The sequence below is a fragment of the Lemur catta genome, chromosome 11, assembly GCF_020740605.2.
Source record: "Lemur catta isolate mLemCat1 chromosome 11, mLemCat1.pri, whole genome shotgun sequence".
NCBI lineage: Eukaryota > Metazoa > Chordata > Mammalia > Primates > Lemuridae > Lemur > Lemur catta.
Genome location: NC_059138.1, coordinates 98515950 through 98537468, shown reverse-complemented (window position 1 = coordinate 98537468; position 21519 = coordinate 98515950).

Here is a 21519-nt window from a genome sequence, read left to right as displayed (position 1 = left end):
TTAGGGTTAGTATCAGCCCTAGGATAGTGTTAGGGTTAGGGTTAGGGTTGTCATCAGGCCTAGGATAGTGTTAGTGTTAGGGTAATCACCAGGCCTATCATAGTGTTAGATTTAGGGTTAGGGTTAGCATCAACTCTAGGATAGTGTTAGGGTTAGGGTTAGCATAAGCCCTAGGATAGTGTTAGGGTTAGGGTTAGGGTAAGCATCAGCCCTAGGATAGTGTTAGTGTTAGGGTTAGCATCAGCCCTAGGATAGTCTTAGAGTTAGGGTTAGCATCAGCCCTAGGATAGTGTTAGGGTTAGGGTTAGGGTTAGCATCAGACCTAAGATAGTGTAAGGGTTAGGGTTAGGGTTAGCATCAGCCGTAGGATAGTGTTAGGGTTAGGGTTAGGGTTAGCATCAGCCCTAGTATAGTGTTAGGTTTAGGATTAGCATCACCCCTAGGATAGTGTTGGGGTAAGGGTTAGGGTTAGCACCAGGCTTAGGATAGTGTTATTGTTAGGGTTAGCATCAGCCGTAGGATAGTGTTAGGGTTATGGTTAGGGTTAGCATCAGCCCTAGGATAGTGTTAGGGTTAGGGTTAGGTTATGGTTAGCATCAGCCCTAGGATAGTGTTATTGTTAGGGTTAGGGTTAGCATCAGCCCTAGTATAGTATTAGGGTTAGAGTTATGGTTAGGGTTAGCAACAGCTTTAGGATAGTGTTAGGTTCAGGGTTAGGGGTAGCATCAGCCCTAGGATAGTTTTAGGGTTAGGGTTAGGGTTAGCATCAGCCGTAGGATAGTATTAGTTTTAGGGTTAGGGTTAGCATCAACCCTAGGATAGTGTTAGGTTTAGGGTTAGCATCAGCCCTAGGATAGTGTTAGGGTTAGGGTTAGGGTTAACACCAGGCCCAGGATAGTGTTAGTGTTAGAGTTAGCATCAGCCTTAGGATAGTGTTAGGGTTAGGGATATGGTTAGGGTTAGCATCAGCTCTAGGATAGTGTTAGGTTTAGGGTTAGGGTAGGCATCAGCCCTAGGATAGTGTTAGGGTTAGGGTTAGCATCAGTCCTAGGATAGTGTTAGGGTTAGGGTTAGGGTTAGCATCAGCCCTAGGATAATGTTAGGGTTAGGGTTAGCATCAGACCTAGGATAGTGTTAGGGTTAGGGTTAGGGTTAGCATCAGCCCTAGGATAGTGTTAGGGTTAGGGTTAGCATCAGCCCTTGGATAGTGTTACGGTTAGTGTTAGGGTTAACATCAGGCCTAGGATAGTGTTAGGGTTAGGGTTAGCATCAGCCCTAGGATAGTGTTAGGGTTAGGGTTAGGGTTAGCATCAGCCCTAGGATAGTGTTAGGGTTAGGGTTTGTTAGCTTCAGCCCTAGGATAGTGTTAGGGTTAGGGTTAGGTTTAGCATCAGCCCTAGGATAGTGTTAGGGTTAGGGTTAGCATCAGCCCTAGGATAGTGTTAGGGTTAGGATTAGGGTTATCATCAGGCCTAGGATAGTGTTAGGGTTAGGGTTAGCATCAACTCTAGGATACTGTTAGGGTTAGGGTTAGGGTTAGCATCAGCCCTAGGATAGTGTTAGTGATAGGGTAAGGGTTATCATCAGGCCTAGGATAATGTTAAGGTTAGGGTTAGCATCAGCCCTAGGATAGTGTTAGGGTTAAGGGTAGGGTTAGCATCAGACCTATGATAGTGTTAGGGTGAGGGTTAGGGCTAGCATCAGCCTAGGATAGTGTCAGGATTAGGGTCAGCATCAACCCTAGGATAGTGTTAGGGTTAAGGTTAGGGTTAGCATCAGCCCTAGGATAGTGCTAGCGTCAGGTTTTCGGTTAGCATCAGCCCTAGTATAGTATTAGGGTTACGGTTATGGTTAGGGTTAGCATCAGCTCTAGGATAGTGTTAGGTTTAGGGTTAGGGTTAGCATCAGCCCTAGGATATTGATAGGGTTAGGGTTAGGGTTAGCATCAGCCCTAGGATAGTGTGAGGGTTAGGGTTAGGGTTAGCATCAGCCCAGGGATAGTGTTAGGTTTAGGGTTAGCATCAGCCGTAGGATAGTGTTAGGGTTAGGGATAGGGTTGTCATCAGGCCTAGGATAGTGTTAGTGTTAGGGTTATCATCAGGCCTAGGATAGTGTTAGATTTAGGTTTAGGGTTGTCATCAGGCCTAGGATAGTGTTAGTGTTAGGGTTATCATCAGGCCTAGGATAGTGTTAGATTTAGGGTTAGGGTTAGCATCAGCCCTAGGATAGTGTTAGGGTTAGGGTTAGCATCAGCCCTAGGATAGTGTTAGGGTTAGGGTTAGGGTAAGCATCAGCCCTAGGATAGTCTTAGAGTTAGGGTTAGCATCAGCCCTAGGATAGTGTTAGGGTTAGGGTTAGGGTTAGCATCAGACCTAAGATAGTGTAAGGGTTAGGGTTAGGGTTAGCATCAGCCGTAGGATAGTGTTAGGGTTAGGGTTAGGGTTAGCATCAGCCCTAGTATAGTGTTAGGTTTAGGATTAGCATCACCCCTAGGATAGTGTTGGGGTAAGGGTTAGGGTTAGCACCAGGCTTAGGATAGTGTTATTGTTAGGGTTAGCATCAGCCGTAGGATAGTGTTAGGGTTATGGTTAGGGTTAGCATCAGCCCTAGGATAGTGTTAGGGTTAGGGTTAGGTTATGGTTAGCATCAGCCCTAGGATAGTGTTATTGTTAGGGTTAGGGTTAGCATCAGCCCTAGGATAGTGTTAGGGTTATGGTTAGCATGAGCCCTAGGATAGTGTTAGGGTTAGGGTTAGGGTTAGCATCAGCCCTAGGATAGTGTTAGGGTTAGGGTTAGGGTAAGCATTAGCCCTAGGATAGTGTTAGGGTTAGGGTTAGCATCAGCCCTAGGATAGTGTTAGGGTTAGGGTTAGAGTTAGCATCAGACCTAGGATAGTGTAAGGGTTAGGGTTAGCATCAGACCTAGGATAGTGTTAGGGTTAGGGTTAGGGTTAGCATCAGCCCTAGGATGGTGTTATGGTTAGGGTTAGGGTTATCATCAGGCCTAGGATAGTGTTAGTGTTAGGGTTAGCATCAGCCCTAGGATAGTGTTAGGGTTAGGGATAGCATCAGCCCTAGGATAGTGTTAGGGTTAGGGTTACGGTTAGCATCAGCCCTAGGAAAGTGTTAGGGTTAGGTTTAGCATCAGCCCTTGGATACTGTTAGGGTTAGGATTAGGGTTATCATCCGGCCTAGGATAGTGTTAGGGTTAGGATTGGCATCAGCCCTAGATTACTGTTAGTGTTAGGGTTAGGGTTAGCGTCAGCCTAGGATAGTGTTAGTTTTAGGGTTAGGGTTAGCATCAGCCCTAGGATAGTGTTAGTGTTTGGGTTAGCATAAGCCCTAGGATAGTGTTAGTGTTAGGGTTAGGGTAAGCATCAGCCCTAGCATAGTGTTAGGTTTAGGGTTAGCATCAACCCTAGGATAGTGTTAGGGTTATGGTTAGGGTTAGCATCAGCCCTAGGATAGTCCTAGCGTCAGGGTTACGGTTAGCATCAGCCCTAGTATAGTATTAGGGTTAGAGTTATGGTTAGGGTTAGCATCAGCTCTAGGATAGTGTTAGGTTTAGGGTTAGGGTTAGCATCAGCCCTAGGATAGTGTTAGGGTTAGGGTTAGGGTTAGCATCAGCCGTACGATAGTGTTAGTTTTAGGGTTAGGGTTAGCATCAACCCTAGGATAGTGTTAGGTTTAGGGTTAGCATCAGCCCTAGGATACTGTTAGGGTTAGGGTTAGGGTTAGCACCAGGCCTCTGATAGTGTTAGTGTTAGAGTTAGCATCAGCCTTAGGATAGTGTTAGGGTTAGGGTTATGGTTAGGGTTAGCATCAGCTCTAGGATAGTGTTAGGTTTAGGGTTAGGGTTAGCAACAGCCCTAGGATAGTGTTAGGGTTAGGGTTATGGTTAGGGTTAGCATCAGCTCTAGGATAGTGTTAGGTTTAGGGTTAGGTTTAGCAACAGCCCTAGGATAGTGTTAGGGTTAGGGTTAACCTCAGCCCTAGGATAGTGTTTGAGTTAGGGTTAGGGTTAGAATCAGCCCTAGGATAGTGTTAGGGTTAGGGTTAGGGTTAGCATCAGCCCTATGATAGTGTTAGCGTTAGGGTTAGCATCAGCCCTAGGATAGTGTTAGGGTTAGGGTTAGGGTAAGCATCAGCCCTAGGATAGTGTTAGGGTTAGGGTTAGCATCAGTCCTAGGATAGTGTTAGGGTTAGGGTTAGGGTTAGCATCAGCCCTAGGATAGTGTTAGGGTTAGGGTTAGCATCAGACCTAGGATAGTGTTAGGGTTAGGGTTAGGGTTAGCATCAGCCCTAGGATAGTGTTAGGGTTAGGGTTAGCATCAGCCCTTGGATAGTGTTACGGTTAGGGTTAGGGTTATCATCAGGCCTAGGATAGTGTTAGGGTTAGGGTTAGCATCAGCCCTAGGATAGTGTTAGGGTTAGGGTTAGGGTTAGCATCAGCACTAGGATAGTGTTAGGGTTAGGGTTTGTTAGCTTCAGCCCTAGGATAGTGTTAGGGTTAGGGTTAGGTTTAGCATCAGCCCTAGGATAGTGTTAGCGTTAGGGTTAGCATCAGCCCTAGGATAGTGTTAGGGTTAGGGTTAGGGTTATCATCAGGCCTAAGATAGTGTTAGGGTTAGGGTTAGCATCAACTCTAGGATAGTGTTAGGATTAGGGTTAGGGTTAGCATCAGCCCTAGGATAGTGTTAGTGTTAGGGTTAGGGTTATCATCAGGCCTAGGATAATGTTAAGTTTAGGGTTAGCATCAGCCCTAGGATAGTGTGAGGGCTAGGGTTAGCATCAGACCTATGATAGTGTTAGGGTGAGGGTTAGGGTTAGCATCAGCCTAGGATAGTGTTAGGATTAGGGTTAGCATCAACCCTAGGATAGTGTTAGGGTTAAGGTTAGGGTTAGCATCAGCCCTACGATAGTGCTAGCGTCAGGGTTTCGGTTAGCATCAGCCCTAGTATAGTATTAGGGTTACGGTTATGGTTAGGGTTAGCATCAGCTCTAGGATAGTGTTAGGTTTAGGGTTAGGGTTAGCATCAGCCCTAGGATATTGATAGGGTTTAGCTTAGGGTTAGCATCAGCCCTAGGATAGTGTGAGGGTTAGGGTTAGGGTTAGCATCAGCCCAGGGATAGTGTTAGGTTTAGGGTTAGCAACAGCCCTAAGATAGTGTTAGGGTTAGGGATAGCCTCAGCCCTAGGATAGTGTTTGAGTTAGTTTTAGGGTTAGAATCAGCCGTAGGATAGTGTTAGGGTTAGGGTTAAGGTTAGCATTAGCCCTATGATAGTGCTAGGGTTAGGGTTAGCATCAGCCCTAGGATAGTGTTAGGGTTAGGGTTAGGGTTAGCATCAGCCCTAGGATTGTGTTAGGGTTATGGATACTGTCAGCCCTAGGATAGTCTTAGGGTTAGGATTAGGGTTAGCATCAGCCCTAGGATAGTGTTAGGGTTAGGGTTAGGGTTAGCATCAGCCCTAGAATAGTGTTAGGGTTAGGGTTAGCATCAGCCGTAGGATAGTGTTAGGGTTAGGGATAGGGTTGTCATCAGGCCTAGGATAGTGTTAGTGTTAGGGTTATCATCAGGCCTAGGATAGTGTTAGATTTAGGTTTAGGGTTGTCATCAGGCCTAGGATAGTGTTAGTGTTAGGGTTATCATCAGGCCGAGGATAGTGTTAGATTTAGGGTTAGGGTTAGCATCAGCCCTAGGATAGTGTTAGGGTTAGAGTTAGCATAAGCCCTAGGATAGTGTTAGGGTTAGGGTTCGGGTAAGCATCAGCCCTAGGATAGTGTTAGGGTTACGGTTATCATCAGCCCTAGGAAAGTGTTAGGGTAAGGTTTAGCATCAGCCCTTGGATAGTGTTAGGGTTAGGGTTAGGGTTATAATCCGGCCTAGGATAGTGTTAGGGTTAGGATTAGCATCAGCCCTAGATTACTGTTAGGGTTAGGGTTAGGGTTACCATCAGCCCTAGGATAGTGTTAGTTTTAGGGTTAGGGTTAGCATCAGCCCTGGGATAGTATTAGGGTTAGGGATAGCATCAGCCCTAGGATAGTGTCAGGGTTAGGGTTACGGTTAGCATCAGCCCTAGGATAGTGTTAGGGTTAGGGTTAGGGTTAGCATCAGCCCTAGGATAGTGTTAGGGTTAGGGTTAGCATCAGCCCTAGGATAGTGTTAGGGTTAGGGATAGCATCAGCTCTAGGATATTTTTAGGGTTAGGGTTACGGTTAGTATCAGCCTTAGAAAAGTGTTAGGGTTAGGGTTAGCATCAGCCCTTGGATAGTGTTAGGGTTATGGTTAGGGTTATCTTCACGCCTAGGATAGTGTTAGGGTTAGGATTAGCATCAGCCCTAGATTACTGTTAGGGTTAGGGTTAGGGTTAGCATCAGCCCTAGGATAGTGTTAGTGTTAGGGTTAGGGTTAGCATCAGCGCGAGGATAGTGTTAGGGTTAGGGTTAGCATCAGACCTAGGATAGTGTTAGGGTCAGAGTTAGGGTTAGCATCAGCTCTAGGATGTTGTTAGGGTTAGGGTTAGGGTTATCATCAGGCCTAGGATAGAGTTAGGGTTAGGGTTATCATCAGGCCTAGGATAGAGTTAGGGTTAGGGTTAGCATCAGCCCTAGCATAGTGTTAGGGTTAGGGTTAGGTTATGGTTAGCATCAGACCTAGGATAGTGTTAGGGTTAGGGTTAGGGTTAGCATCAGCCCTAGGATAGTGTTAGGGTTAGGGTTAGGGTTAGCATCAGCCCTAGGATAGTGTTAGGGTTAGGGTTAGGGTTAGCATCAGGCCTAGGATAGTGTTAGGGTTAGGGTTAGCATCAGCCGTAGGATAGTGTTAGGGTTAGGGTTAGGGTTAGCATCAGCACTAGGATAGTGTTAGGGTTAGAGTTAGCATCAGCCCTAGGATAGTCTTAGGGTTAGGGTTAGGGTTATCATCTGCACTAGGATACTGTTAGGGTTAGGGTTAGCATCAGCCCTAGGATAGTGTTAGGGTTAGGGTTAGGGTAAGCATCAGCCGTAGGATAGTGTTAGGGTTAGGGTTAGCATCAGCCCTAGGATAGTGTTAGGGTTAGGGTTAGGGTTAGCATCAGCCCTAGGATAGTGTTAGGGTTATGGGTAGCATCAGCCCTAGGAGAATGTTAGGGTTAGGGTTAGGGTTATCATCAGCCCTAGGATAGTGTTAGAGTTAGGGTTAGCATCAGACCTAGGATAGTGTTAGTGTTAGGGTTAGTGTTAGCATCAGCCCTAGGATAGTGTTAGGGTTAGGGTTAGGGTTAGCATCAGCCCTGGGATAGTGTTAGGTTTAGGGTTAGCATCAGCCCTAGGACAGTGTTAGGGTAAGGGTTAGGGTTATCATCAGGCCTAGGATATTGTTAGTGTTAGGGTTAGCATCAGGCGTAGGATAGTGTTAGAGTTAGGGTTAGGGTTAGCATCAGCCCTAGGATAGTGATATGGGTAGGGTTAGCATCAGCCCTAGGATAGTGTTAGGGTTAGTGTTAGAGTAAGCATCAGCCCTAGGATAGTGTTAGGTTTAGGGTTATGGTTAGGGTTAGCATCAGCTCTAGGATAGTGTTAGGTTTAGGGTTAGGGTTAGCATCATCCCTAGGATAGTGTTCGGGTTAGGGTTAGCATCAGCCCTAGGATAATGTTAGGGTTAGGGTTAGCATCAGACCTAGGATAGTGTTAGGGTTAGGGTTAGGGTTAGCATCAGCCCTAGGATGGTGTTATGGTTAGGGTTAGGGTTATCATCAGGCCTAGGAGAGTGTTAGGGTTAGTGTTAGCATCAGCCCTAGGATAGTGTTAGGGTTAGGGATAGCAAAAGCCGTAGGATAGTGTTAGGGTTAGGGTTAGGGTTATCATCAGGCCTAGGATAATGTTAAGGTTAGGGTTAGCATCAGCCCTAGGATAGTGTGAGTGCTAGGGTTAGCATCAGACCTATGACAGTGTTAGGGTGAGGGTTAGGGTTAGGATCAGCCTAGGATAGTGTTAGGATTAGGGTTAGCATCAACCCTAGGATAGTGTTAGGGTTAAGGTTAGGGTTAGCATCAGCCCTAGGATAGTGCTAGCGTCAGGGTTACGGTTAGCATCAGCCCTAGTATAGTATTAGGTTTATTGTTATGGTTAGGGTTAGCATCAGCTCTAGGATAGTTTTAGGTTTAGGGTTAGGGTTAGCATCAGCCCTAGGATTGTGTTAGGGTTAGGGTTAGGGTTAGCATCAGCCGTAGTATAGCGTTAGGGTTAGGGTTAGGGTTAGCATCAGCCCTAGGATAGTGTTAGGTTTAGGGTTAGCAAAGCCCTAGGATAGTGTTAGGGTTAGGGTTAGCCTCAGCCCTAGGATACTGTTTGAGTTAGGGTTAGGGTTAGAATCAGCCCTAGGATAGTGTTAGGGTTAGGGTTAGGTTTAGCATCAGCCCTATGATAGTGTTAGGCTTAGGGTTAGCATCAGCCCTAGGATAGTGTTAGGGTTAGGGTTAGGGTTAGCATCAGCCCTAGGATTGTGTTAGGGTTATGGATAGCATAAGCCCTATTATAGTCTTAGGGTTAGGATTAGGGTTAGCATCAGCCCTAGGATAGTGTTAGGGTTAGGGTTAGGGTTAGCATCAGCCCTAGAATAGTGTTAGGGTTAGGGTTAGCATCAGCCGTAGGATAGTGTTAGGGTTAGGGTTAGGGTTGTCATCAGGCCTAAGATAGTGTTAGTGTTAGGGTAATCATCAGGCCTAGCATAGAGTTAGATTTAGGGTTAGGGTTAGCATCAACCCTAGGATAGTGTTAGGGTTAGGGTTAGCATAAGCCCTAGGATAGTGTTAGGGTTAGGGTTAGGGTAAGCATTAGCCATAGGATAGTGTTAGGGTTAGGCTTAGCATCAGCCCTAGGATAGTGTTAGGGTTAGGGTTAGGATTACCATCAGCCCTAGGATGGTGTTTGGGTTAGGGTTAGGGTTAGCATCAGCCGTAGGATAGTGTTAGGGTTAGGGTTAGGGTTAGCATCAGCCCTAGTATAGTGTTAGGTTTATTATTAGCAGCAGCCCTAGGATAGTGTTGGTGTAAGGGTTAGGGTTAGCACCAGGCTTAGGATAGTGTTATTGTTAGGGTTAGCATCAGCCTTAGGATACTGTTAGGGTTAGGGTTAGGGTTAGCATCAGCCCTAGGATAGTGTTAGGGTTAGGGTTAGGTTATGGTTAGCATCAGCCCTAGGATAGTGTTAGGGTTAGGGTTAGGGTTAGCATCAGCCCTAGGATAGTGTTAGGGTTATGGTTAGCATCAGCCCTAGGATAGTGTTAGGGTTAGGGTTAGGGTTAGCATCAGCCCTAGGATAGTGTTAGGGTTAGGGTTAGCATCAGCCCTAGGATAGTGTTAGGGTTAGGGTTAGGGTTAGCATCAGCCCTAGGATAGTGTTAGGGTTAGGGTTAGGGTAAGCATCAGCCCTAGGATAGTGTTAGGGTTAGGGTTAGCATCAGCCCTAGGATAGTTTTAGGGTTAGGGTTAGTATCAGCCCTAGGATAGTGTTAGGGTTAGGGTTAGGGTTGTCATCAGGCCTAGGATAGTGTTAGTGTTAGGGTAATCACCAGGCCTATCATAGTGTTAGATTTAGGGTTAGGGTTAGCATCAACTCTAGGATAGTGTTAGGGTTAGGGTTAGCATAAGCCCTAGGATAGTGTTAGGGTTAGGGTTAGGGTAAGCATCAGCCCTAGGATAGTGTTAGTGTTAGGGTTAGCATCAGCCCTAGGATAGTCTTAGAGTTAGGGTTAGCATCAGCCCTAGGATAGTGTTAGGGTTAGGGTTAGGGTTAGCATCAGACCTAAGATAGTGTAAGGGTTAGGGTTAGGGTTAGCATCAGCCGTAGGATAGTGTTAGGGTTAGGGTTAGGGTTAGCATCAGCCCTAGTATAGTGTTAGGTTTATGATTAGCATCACCCCTAGGATAGTGTTGGGGTAAGGGTTAGGGTTAGCACCAGGCTTAGGATAGTGTTATTGTTAGGGTTAGCATCAGCCGTAGGATAGTGTTAGGGTTATGGTTAGGGTTAGCATCAGCCCTAGGATAGTGTTAGGGTTAGGGTTAGGTTATGGTTAGCATCAGCCCTAGGATTGTGTTATTGTTAGGGTTAGGGTTAGCATCAGCCCTAGTATAGTATTAGGGTTAGAGTTATGGTTAGGGTTAGCAACAGCTTTAGGATAGTGTTAGGTTCAGGGTTAGGGGTAGCATCAGCCCTAGGATAGTTTTAGGGTTAGGGTTAGGGTTAGCATCAGCCGTAGGATAGTGTTAGTTTTAGGGTTAGGGTTAGCATCAACCCTAGGATAGTGTTAGGTTTAGGGTTAGCATCAGCCCTAGGATAGTGTTAGGGTTAGGGTTAGGGTTAACACCAGGCCCAGGATAGTGTTAGTGTTAGAGTTAGCATCAGCCTTAGGATAGTGTTAGGGTTAGGGATATGGTTAGGGTTAGCATCAGCTCTAGGATAGTGTTAGGTTTAGGGTTAGGGTAGGCATCAGCCCTAGGATAGTGTTAGGGTTAGGGTTAGCATCAGTCCTAGGATAGTGTTAGGGTTAGGGTTAGGGTTAGCATCAGCCCTAGGATAATGTTAGGGTTAGGGTTAGCATCAGACCTAGGATAGTGTTAGGGTTAGGGTTAGGGTTAGCATCAGCCCTAGGATAGTGTTAGGGTTAGGGTTAGCATCAGCCCTTGGATAGTGTTACGGTTAGTGTTAGGGTTAACATCAGGCCTAGGATAGTGTTAGGGTTAGGGTTAGCATCAGCCCTAGGATAGTGTTAGGGTTAGGGTTAGGGTTAGCATCAGCCCTAGGATAGTGTTAGGGTTAGGGTTTGTTAGCTTCAGCCCTAGGATAGTGTTAGGGTTAGGGTTAGGTTTAGCATCAGCCTTAGGATAGTGTTAGGGTTAGGGTTAGCATCAGCCCTAGGATAGTGTTAGGGTTAGGATTAGGGTTATCATCAGGCCTAGGATAGTGTTAGGGTTAGGGTTAGCATCAACTCTAGGATACTGTTAGGGTTAGGGTTAGGGTTAGCATCAGCCCTAGGATAGTGTTAGGGATAGGGTAAGGGTTATCATCAGGCCTAGGATAATGTTAAGGTTAGGGTTAGCATCAGCACTAGGATAGTGTTAGGGTTAAGGGTAGGGTTAGCATCAGACCTATGATAGTGTTAGGGTGAGGGTTAGGGTTAGCATCAGCCTAGGATAGTGTCAGGATTAGGGTCAGCATCAACCCTAGGATAGTGTTAGGGTTAAGGTTAGGGTTAGCATCAGCCCTAGGATAGTGCTAGCGTCAGGTTTTCGGTTAGCATCAGCCCTAGTATAGTATTAGGGTTACGGTTATGGTTAGGGTTAGCATCAGCTCTAGGATAGTGTTAGGTTTAGGGTTAGGGTTAGCATCAGCCCTAGGATATTGATAGGGTTAGGGTTAGGGTTAGCATCAGCCCTAGGATAGTGTGAGGGTTAGGGTTAGGGTTAGCATCAGTCCAGGGATAGTGTTAGGTTTAGGGTTAGCATCAGCCGTAGGATAGTGTTAGGGTTAGGGATAGGGTTGTCATCAGGCCTAGGATAGTGTTAGTGTTAGGGTTATCATCAGGCCTAGGATAGTGTTAGATTTAGGTTTAGGGTTGTCATCAGGCCTAGGATAGTGTTAGTGTTAGGGTTATCATCAGGCCTAGGATAGTGTTAGATTTAGGGTTAGGGTTAGCATCAGCCCTAGGATAGTGTTAGGGTTAGGGTTAGCATCAGCCCTAGGATAGTGTTAGGGTTAGGGTTAGGGTAAGCATCAGCCCTAGGATAGTCTTAGAGTTAGGGTTAGCATCAGCCCTAGGATAGTGTTAGGGTTAGGGTTAGGGTTAGCATCAGACCTAAGATAGTGTAAGGGTTAGGGTTAGGGTTAGCATCAGCCGTAGGATAGTGTTAGGGTTAGGGTTAGGGTTAGCATCAGCCCTAGTATAGTGTTAGGTTTAGGATTAGCATCACCCCTAGGATAGTGTTGGGGTAAGGGTTAGGGTTAGCACCAGGCTTAGGATAGTGTTATTGTTAGGGTTAGCATCAGCCGTAGGATAGTGTTAGGGTTATGGTTAGGGTTAGCATCAGCCCTAGGATAGTGTTAGGGTTAGGGTTAGGTTATGGTTAGCATCAGCCCTAGGATAGTGTTATTGTTAGGGTTAGGGTTAGCATCAGCCCTAGGATAGTGTTAGGGTTATGGTTAGCATCAGCCCTAGGATAGTGTTAGGGTTAGGGTTAGGGTTAGCATCAGCCCTAGGATAGTGTTAGGGTTAGGGTTAGGGTAAGCATCAGCCCTAGGATAGTGTTAGGGTTAGGGTTAGCATCAGCCCTAGGATAGTGTTAGGGTTAGGGTTAGAGTTAGCATCAGACCTAGGATAGTGTAAGGGTTAGGGTTAGCATCAGACCTAGGATAGTGTTAGGGTTAGGGTTAGGGTTAGCATCAGCCCTAGGATGGTGTTATGGTTAGGGTTAGGGTTATCATCAGGCCTAGGATAGTGTTAGTGTTAGGGTTAGCATCAGCCCTAGGATAGTGTTAGGGTTAGGGATAGCATCAGCCCTAGGATAGTGTTAGGGTTAGGGTTACGGTTAGCATCAGCCCTAGGAAAGTGTTAGGGTTAGGTTTAGCATCAGCCCTTGGATACTGTTAGGGTTAGGATTAGGGTTATCATCCGGCCTAGGATAGTGTTAGGGTTAGGATTAGCATCAGCCCTAGATTACTGTTAGGGTTAGGGTTAGGGTTAGCGTCAGCCTAGGATAGTGTTAGTTTTAGGGTTAGGGTTAGCATCAGCCCTAGGATAGTGTTAGTGTTTGGGTTAGCATAAGCCCTAGGATAGTGTTAGTGTTAGGGTTAGGGTAAGCATCAGCCCTAGCATAGTGTTAGGTTTAGGGTTAGCATCAACCCTAGGATAGTGTTAGGGTTATGGTTAGGGTTAGCATCAGCCCTAGGATAGTCCTAGCGTCAGGGTTACGGTTAGCATCAGCCCTAGTATAGTATTAGGGTTAGAGTTATGGTTAGGGTTAGCATCAGCTCTAGGATAGTGTTAGGTTTAGGGTTAGGGTTAGCATCAGCCCTAGGATAGTGTTAGGGTTAGGGTTAGGGTTAGCATCAGCCGTACGATAGTGTTAGTTTTAGGGTTAGGGTTAGCATCAACCCTAGGATAGTGTTAGGTTTAGGGTTAGCATCAGCCCTAGGATACTGTTAGGGTTAGGGTTAGGGTTAGCACCAGGCCTCTGATAGTGTTAGTGTTAGAGTTAGCATCAGCCTTAGGATAGTGTTAGGGTTAGGGTTATGGTTAGGGTTAGCATCAGCTCTAGGATAGTGTTAGGTTTAGGGTTAGGGTTAGCAACAGCCCTAGGATAGTGTTAGGGTTAGGGTTATGGTTAGGGTTAGCATCAGCTCTAGGATAGTGTTAGGTTTAGGGTTAGGTTTAGCAACAGCCCTAGGATAGTGTTAGGGTTAGGGTTAACCTCAGCCCTAGGATAGTGTTTGAGTTAGGGTTAGGGTTAGAATCAGCCCTAGGATAGTGTTAGGGTTAGGGTTAGGGTTAGCATCAGCCCTATGATAGTGTTAGCGTTAGGGTTAGCATCAGCCCTAGGATAGTGTTAGGGTTAGGGTTAGGGTAAGCATCAGCCCTAGGATAGTGTTAGGGTTAGGGTTAGCATCAGTCCTAGGATAGTGTTAGGGTAAGGGTTAGGGTTAGCATCAGCCCTAGGATAGTGTTAGGGTTAGGGTTAGCATCAGACCTAGGATAGTGTTAGGGTTAGGGTTAGGGTTAGCATCAGCCCTAGGATAGTGTTAGGGTTAGGGTTAGCATCAGCCCTTGGATAGTGTTACGGTTAGGGTTAGGGTTTTCATCAGGCCTAGGATAGTGTTAGGGTTAGGGTTAGCATCAGCCCTAGGATAGTGTTAGGGTTAGGGTTAGGGTTAGCATCAGCACTAGGATAGTGTTAGGGTTAGGGTTTGTTAGCTTCAGCCCTAGGATAGTGTTAGGGTTAGGGTTAGGTTTAGCATCAGCCCTAGGATAGTGTTAGCGTTAGGGTTAGCATCAGCCCTAGGATAGTGTTAGGGTTAGGGTTAGGGTTATCATCAGGCCTAGGATAGTGTTAGGGTTAGGGTTAGCATCAACTCTAGGATAGTGTTAGGATTAGGGTTAGGGTTAGCATCAGCCCTAGGATAGTGTTAGGGTTAGGGTTAGGGTTATCATCAGGCCTAGGATAATGTTAAGTTTAGGGTTAGCATCAGCCCTAGGATAGTGTGAGGGCTAGGGTTAGCATCAGACCTATGATAGTGTTAGGGTGAGGGTTAGGGTTAGCATCAGCCTAGGATAGTGTGAGGATTAGGGTTAGCATCAACCCTAGGATAGTGTTAGGGTTAAGGTTAGGGTTAGCATCAGCCCTACGATAGTGCTAGCGTCAGGGTTTCGGTTAGCATCAGCCCTAGTATAGTATTAGGGTTACGGTTATGGTTAGGGTTAGCATCAGCTCTAGGATAGTGTTAGGTTTAGGGTTAGGGTTAGCATCAGCCCTAGGATATTGATAGGGTTTAGCTTAGGGTTAGCATCAGCCCTAGGATAGTGTGAGGGTTAGGGTTAGGGTTAGCATCAGCCCAGGGATAGTGTTAGGTTTAGGGTTAGCAACAGCCCTAAGATAGTGTTAGGGTTAGGGATAGCCTCAGCCCTAGGATAGTGTTTGAGTTAGTTTTAGGGTTAGAATCAGCCGTAGGATAGTGTTAGGGTTAGGGTTAAGGTTAGCATTAGCCCTATGATAGTGCTAGGGTTAGGGTTAGCATCAGCCCTAGGATAGTGTTAGGGTTAGGATTAGGGTTAGCATCAGCCCTAGGATTGTGTTAGGGTTATGGATACCATCAGCCCTAGGATAGTCTTAGGGTTAGGATTAGGGTTAGCATCAGCCCTAGGATAGTGTTAGGGTTAGGGTTAGGGTTAGCATCAGCCCTAGAATAGTGTTAGGGTTAGGGTTAGCATCAGCCGTAGGATAGTGTTAGGGTTAGGGATAGGGTTGTCATCAGGCCTAGGATAGTGTTAGTGTTAGGGTTATCATCAGGCCTAGGATAGTGTTAGATTTAGGTTTAGGGTTGTCATCAGGCCTAGGATAGTGTTAGTGTTAGGGTTATCATCAGGCCGAGGATAGTGTTAGATTTAGGGTTAGGGTTAGCATCAGCCCTAGGATAGTGTTAGGGTTAGAGTTAGCATAAGCCCTAGGATAGTGTTAGGGTTAGGATTCGGGTAAGCATCAGCCCTAGGATAGTGTTAGGGTTACGGTTATCATCAGCCCTAGGAAAGTGTTAGGGTAAGGTTTAGCATCAGCCCTTGGATAGTGTTAGGGTTAGGGTTAGGGTTATAATCCGTCCTAGGATAGTGTTAGGGTTAGGATTAGCATCAGCCCTAGATTACTGTTAGGGTTAGGGTTAGGGTTACCATCAGCCCTAGGATAGTGTTAGTTTTAGGGTTAGGGTTAGCATCAGCCCTGGGATAGTATTAGGGTTAGGGATAGCATCAGCCCTAGGATAGTGTCAGGGTTAGGGTTACGGTTAGCATCAGCCCTAGGATAGTGTTAGGGTTAGGGTTAGGGTTAGCATCAGCCCTAGGATAGTGTTAGGGTTAGGGTTAGCATCAGCCCTAGGATAGTGTTAGGGTTAGGGATAGCATCAGCCCTAGGATATTTTTAGGGTTAGGGTTACGGTTAGTATCAGCCTTAGAAAAGTGTTAGGGTTAGGGTTAGCATCAGCCCTTGGATAGTGTTAGGGTTATGGTTAGGGTTATCTTCACGCCTAGGATAGTGTTAGGGTTAGGATTAGCATCAGCCCTAGATTACTGTTAGGGTTAGGGTTAGGGTTAGCATCAGCCCTAGGATAGTGTTAGTGTTAGGGTTAGGGTTAGCATCAGCGCGAGGATAGTGTTAGGGTTAGGGTTAGCATCAGACCTAGCATAGTGTTAGGGTCAGAGTTAGGGTTAGCATCAGCTCTAGGATGTTGTTAGGGTTAGGGTTAGGGTTATCATCAGGCCTAGGATAGAGTTAGGGTTAGGGTTATCATCAGGCCTAGGATAGAGTTAGGGTTAGGGTTAGCATCAGCCCTAGCATAGTGTTAGTGTTAGGGTTAGGTTATGGTTAGCATCAGACCTAGGATAGTGTTAGGGTTAGGGTTAGGGTTAGCATCAGCCCTAGGATAGTGTTAGGGTTAGGGTTAGGGTTAGCATCAGCCCTAGGATAGTGTTAGGGTTAGGGTTAGGGTTAGCATCAGGCCTAGGATAGTGTTAGGGTTAGGGTTAGCATCAGCCGTAGGATAGTGTTAGGGTTAGGGTTAGGGTTAGCATCAGCACTAGGATAGTGTTAGGGTTAGAGTTAGCATCAGCCCTAGGATAGTCTTAGGGTTAGGGTTAGGGTTATCATCTGCACTAGGATACTGTTAGGGTTAGGGTTAGCATCAGCCCTAGGATAGTGTTAGGGTTAGGGTTAGGGTAAGCATCAGCCGTAGGATAGTGTTAGGGTTAGGGTTAGCATCAGGCCTAGGATAGTGTTAGGGTTAGGGTTAGGGTTAGCATCAGACCTAGGATGGTGTTACGGTTAGGGTTAGGGTTATCATCAGGCCTAGGATAGTGTTAGTGTTAGGGTTAGCATCAGGCCTAGGATAATGTTAGGGTTAGGGTTAGCATCAGCCCTAGGATAGTGTTAGGGTTATGGTTAGGGTTAGCATCAGCCCTAGGATAGTGTTAGGGTTAGGGTTAGGGTTAGCATCAGCCGTAGGATAGTGTTAGGGTTAGGGTTAGGGTTAGCATCAGCCCTAGGATAGTGTTAGGTTTAGGATTAGCATCAGCCCTAGGATAGTGTTAGGGTTAGGGTTACGGTTAGCATCAGCCGTAGGATAGTGTTAGGGTTAGGGTTAGGTTATGGTTAGCATCAGACCTAGGATAGTGTTAGGGTTAGGGTTAAGGTTAGCATCAGCCCTAGGATAGTGTTTGGGTTAGGGTTAGGGTTAGCATCAGCCCTAGGATAGTGTTAGGGTTAGGGTTAGGGTTAGCATCAGGCCTAGGATAGTGTTAGGGTTAGGGTTAGGGTTACCATCTGCACTAGGATAGTCTTAGGGTTAGGGTTAGCATCAGCCCTAGGATAATGTTAGGGTTAGGGTTAGGGTAAGCATCAGCCCTAGGATAGTGTTAGGGTTAGGGTTAGCATCAGCCCTAGGATACTGTTAGGGTTAGGGTTTGGGTTAGCATCAGACCTATGATAGTGTAAGGGTTAGGGTTAGCATCAGACCTAGGATAGTGTTAGGGTTAGGGTTAGGGTTAGCATCAGCCCTAGGATGGTGTTAGGGTTAGGGTTATGGTTATCATCAAGCCTAGGATAGTGTTAGTGTTAGGGTTAGCATCAGCCCTAGGATTGTGTTAGGGTTAGGGATAGCATCAGCCCTAGGATAGTGTTAGGGTTAGGGTTACGATTAGCATCAGCCCTAGGATAGTGTTAGGGTTAGGGTTAGCATCACCCCTTGGATAGTGTTAGGGTTAGGGTTAGCGTTATCATAAGGGCTAGTATAGTGTTATTTTTAGGGTTAGCATCAGCCCTAGTATAGTATTAGGGTTAGGGTTAGGGTTAGGTTTAGCATCAGCCCTAGGATAGTGTTAGGTTTAGGGTTAGGGTTAGCATCAGCCCTAGGCTTGTGTTAGGGTTAGGGTTAGCATCAGCACTAGCATAATGTTAATGTTACGGTTAGGGTTATCATCAGGCCTAGGATAGTGTTAGGGTTAGGGTTAGCATCATCTCTATTATACTGTTAGGGTTAGGGTTGGGGTTAGCATCAGCCCTAGGATAGTGTTAGGGTTAGGTTTAGGGTTATCATCAGGCCAGGGATAGTGTTATGGTTAGGGTTAGCATCAGCCCTAGGATAGTGTGAGGGCTAGGGTTAGCATGAGACCGAGGATAGTCTTAGGGTGAGGGTTAGGGTTAGCATCAGCCCTAGGATAGTGTCAGGTTTAGGGTTAGCATCAACCCTAGGATAGTGTTAGGGTTAGGATTACTGTTAGAATCAGCCATAGGATAGTATTAGTGTTAGGGTTAGGGTTAGGGTTAGCATCAGCTCTAGGATAGTGTTAGGGTTAGGGTTAGGGTTAGCATCAGCCCTAGGGTAGTGTTAGGGTTAGGGTTAAGGGTAGCATCATCCCTAGGATAGTGTGAGGGTTAGGGTTAGGGTTAGCATCAGCCCTAGGATAGTGTTAGGGTTAGGGTTAGCATCAGCCCTAGAGTAGTGTTAGGTTTAGGGTTAGGGTTAGCATCAGGCCTAGGATAGTGTTAGGGTTAGAGTTAGCATCAGCCCTAGGATAGTGTTAGGGTTAGGGTTAGGGCTAGCATCTGCACTAGGATAGTGTTAGGGTTAGGGGTAGGGTTAGCATCAGCCCTGGGATAGTGTTAAGGTTAGGGTTAGCCTCAGCCCTAGGAGAGTGTTAGGGTTAGGGTTAGGGTTAGCATCAGCCCTAGGATAGTGTTAGGGTTAAGGTTAGCATCAGAAATAGGATAGTGTTAGGGTTATTGTTAGGTTTAGCATCAGCCCTAGGATAGTGTTAGGGTTAAGGTTAGCATCAGCCCTAGGATAGTGTTAGGTTTAGGGTTAGGGTTAGCACCAGGCTTAGGATAGTGTTATTGTTAGGGTTAGCATCAGCCTTAGGATAGTGTTAGGGTTAGGGTTAGGGTTAGCATCAGCCCTAGGATAGTGTTAGGGTTAGGGTTATGTTATGGTTAGCATCAGCCCTAGGATAGTGTTAGGGTTAGGGTTAGGGTTAGCATCAGCCCTAGGATAGTGTTAGGGTTATGGGTAGCATCAGCCCTAGGATAGTGTTAGGGTTAGGGTTAGGGTAAGCATCAGCCGTAGGATAGTGTTAGGGTTAGGGTTAGCATCAGACCTAGGATAGTGTTAGGGTTAGGGTTAGGGTTAGCATCAGCCCTAGGATGGTGTTACGGTTAGGGTTAGGGTTATCATCAGGCCTAGGATAGTGTTAGTGTTAGGGTTAGCATCAGGCCTAGGATAATGTTAGGGTTAGGGTTAGCATCAGCCCTAGGATAGTGTTAGGGTTATGGTTAGGGTTAGCATCAGCCCTAGGATAGTGTTAGGGTTAGGGTTAGGGTTAGCATCAGCCGTAGAATAGTGTTAGGGTTAGGGTTAGGGTTAGCATCAGCCCTAGGATAGTGTTAGGTTTAGGATTAGCATCAGCCCTAGGATAGTGTTAGGGTTAGGGTTACGGTTAGCATCAGCCGTAGGATAGTGTTAGGGTTAGGGTTAGGTTATGGTTAGCATCAGACCTAGGATAGTGTTAGGGTTAGGGTTAAGGTTAGCATCAGCCCTAGGATAGTGTTTGGGTTAGGGTTAGGGTTAGCATCAGCCCTAGGATAGTGTTAGGGTTAGGGTTAGGGTTAGCATCAGGCCTAGGATAGTGTTAGGGTTAGGGTTAGGGTTACCATCTGCACTAGGATAGTGTTAGGGTTAGGGTTAGCATCAGCCCTAGGATAATGTTAGGGTTAGGGTTAGGGTAAGCATCAGCCCTAGGATAGTGTTAGGGTTAGGGTTAGCATCAGCCCTAGGATACTGTTAGGGTTAGGGTTTGGGTTAGCATCAGACCTATGATAGTGTAAGGGTTAGGGTTAGCATCAGACCTAGGATAGTGTTAGGGTTAGGGTTAGGGTTAGCATCAGCCCTAGGATGGTGTTAGGGTTAGGGTTATGGTTATCATCAGGCCTAGGATAGTGTTAGTGTTAGGGTTAGCATCAGCCCTAGGATTGTGTTAGGGTTAGGGATAGCATCAGCCCTAGGATAGTGTTAGGGTTAGGGTTACGATTAGCATCAGCCCTAGGATAGTGTTAGGGTTAGGGTTAGCATCACCCCTTGGATAGTGTTAGGGTTAGGGTTAGCGTTATCATAAGGGCTAGTATAGTGTTATTTTTAGGGTTAGCATCAGCCCTAGTATAGTATTAGGGTTAGGGTTAGGGTTAGGTTTAGCATCAGCCCTAGGATAGTGTTAGGTTTAGGGTTAGGGTTAGCATCAGCCGTAGGCTTGTGTTAGGGTTAGGGTTAGCATCAGCACTAGGATAATGTTAATGTTACGGTTAGGGTTATCATCAGGCCTAGGATAGTGTTAGGGTTAGGGTTAGCATCATCTCTATTATACTGTTAGGGTTAGGGTTGGGGTTAGCATCAGCCCTAGGATAGTGTTAGGGTTAGGGTTAGGGTTATCATCAGGCCAGGGATAGTGTTATGGTTAGGGTTAGCATCAGCCCTAGGATAGTGTGAGGGCTAGGGTTAGCATGAGACCGAGGATAGTCTTAGGGTGAGGGTTAGGGTTAGCATCAGCCCTAGGATAGTGTCAGGTTTAGGGTTAGCATCAACCCTAGGATAGTGTTAGGGTTAGGATTACTGTTAGAATCAGCCATAGGATAGTATTAGTGTTAGGGTTAGGGTTAGGGTTAGCATCAGCTCTAGGATAGTGTTAGGGTTAGGGTTAGGGTTAGCATCAGCCCTAGGGTAGTGTTAGGGTTAGGGTTAAGGGTAGCATCATCCCTAGGATAGTGTGAGGGTTAGGGTTAGGGTTAGCATCAGCCCTAGGATAGTGTTAGGGTTAGGGTTAGCATCAGCCCTAGAGTAGTGTTATGTTTAGGGTTAGGGTTAGCATCAGGCCTAGGATAGTGTTAGGGTTAGAGTTAGCATCAGCCCTAGGATAGTGTTAGGGTTAGGGTTAGGGCTAGCATCTGCACTAGGATAGTGTTAGGGTTAGGGGTAGGGTTAGCATCAGCCCTGGGATAGTGTTAGGGTTAGGGTTAGCCTCAGCCCTAGGAGAGTGTTAGGGTTAGGGTTAGGGTTAGCATCAGCCCTAGGATAGTGTTAGGGTTAAGGTTAGCATCAGAAATAGGATAGTGTTAGGGTTATTGTTAGGTTTAGCATCAGCCCTAGGATAGTGTTAGGGTTAAGGTTAGCATCAGCCCTAGGATAGTGTTAGGTTTAGGGTTAGGGTTAGCACCAGGCTTAGGATAGTGTTATTGTTAGGTTTAGCATCAGCCTTAGGATAGTGTTAGGGTTAGGGTTAGGGTTAGCATCAGCCCTAGGATAGTGTTAGGGTTAGGGTTATGTTATGGTTAGCATCAGCCCTAGGATAGTGTTAGGGTTAGGGTTAGGGTTAGCATCAGCCCTAGGATAGTGTTAGGGTTATGGGTAGCATCAGCCCTAGGAGAATGTTAGGGTTAGGGTTAGGGTTATCATCAGCCCTAGGATAGTGTTAGAGTTAGGGTTAGCATCAGACCTAGGATAGTGTTAGTGTTAGGGTTAGTGTTAGCATCAGCCCTAGGATAGTGTTAGGGTTAGGGTTAGGGTTAGCATCAGCCCTAGGATAGTGTTAGGTTTAGGGTTAGCATCAGCCCTAGGACAGTGTTAGGGTTAGGGTTAGTGTTAGCATCAGCCCTAGGATAGTGTTAGGGTTAGGGTTAGGGTTAGCATCAGCCCTAGGATAGTGATATGGTTAGGGTTAGCATCAGCCCTAGGATAGTG